Genomic DNA, 1355 nt, shown 5'->3' with positions numbered 1-1355 from the left:
AATACTAAAACAAGGAACAAAGAAACGTAGAGAAAAGTAACTATTTCTGCTACAGAGGGGCACCCCCACCTTCACTCCCCAGCCCTGCTCCTGGGAGTGGGCACAGGGGCATACTTCCCCCCCATTTGATCCCCCCCCAGCACCTTCCTGGATCCAAGAACCAGTGTGGTCCAGTGGGGGTTCAGTGGGAGCAGGGCCACAGAGAGGCTCATGGGCAGCCTCCCTATGTTATTATTTTACCAACAAGATGTAGCAGGCAAGATAAGAAGGCACCCTGGGGGCAGAGTTGGCATGGTCAAGGAGCCCCAGGGACATCACAGCCACCCCTTGGACCCTGACCTGTGACAGGTAGTCATGAGATTATAGGTAGGACCTGGTTTAAATCATGAGCCCAGCTTGCAGTGCAGTGGGTCCTTTAATTTTGAAGTTCCTCCCACATTACCCACACTGCTGATTGGTGGAGTGGCCTTATGCTTTGACCCAGGACATGGCAATTCTTATGTTCCATCTGATTTAGGAACTAGAATAGAGAGCCTTTTGAAGAAGTTTGCAGACAACACAAAACTGAGACAAGTTACAAAACACTTTGGGGAGTAGGAGTAGAATTCAAAAGAATCTTGTTAAAATGGAGAGCTGTGTTAGAAACAACTGGATGAAGTCCAATGCTAACAAATGACAGCTGCTATACCCAGGAGAGAATAACCAAATCACAAATACAGAATCTATATGGTAATGCATCAGCAAATGCATAGTCTAGGAACATTTTAAGGTATTTGTGCTTATTCTATACCCACACATTATATATAAAGCCAAAAGAATGTAGATTTGTAAAAAATTAAAAAATTGTGAAAAAGTCTGAAAAAAAAATAAGAGAACTGAATAAACAACACAGGCAAAGAGCATGAGATAAAGAACCTGCATGCACCACATACAAACTCTTAATCAAGCTGATAAGCAATGCTGGGCTTTAGTCAACTGTGAGACTATCTGCAAAACTGATTTAAGCCAGATCTTCACCTGATGCACTAATGCCACTTGCTTAAAACAAGTTTCCTATGCATGCCTTTTAAATATGTTTAACTGCAATTTCTTTTTCTTTTCAGCTTATTTTTGTCTCTGAGCTCTGTTGTGAAGTTCTGTGATGATGCAAATTACCTAGAACAAAAGCAGGAGTAGTATCTCAGTTTTCAGGTGGTCAAAGTTGCTTTCTCCTTTTAAAATTATGAAGATTTCATCTAGTTACTCCTCTGTGAAATATGAAACAACATAACCAGAAGGAAATATGAATACACCTGCTTACCAACAAACAACTCTGAGCCTACTCTGCATATAAAATGAAGTGCAAGTTACTGCAC

Source organism: Gavialis gangeticus, unplaced genomic scaffold, assembly GCF_001723915.1.
Source record: "Gavialis gangeticus isolate Ggan-Ray unplaced genomic scaffold, GavGan_comp1, whole genome shotgun sequence".
Lineage (NCBI taxonomy): Eukaryota > Metazoa > Chordata > Crocodylia > Gavialidae > Gavialis > Gavialis gangeticus.
Note: the sequence above shows the minus strand (reverse complement) of the source record.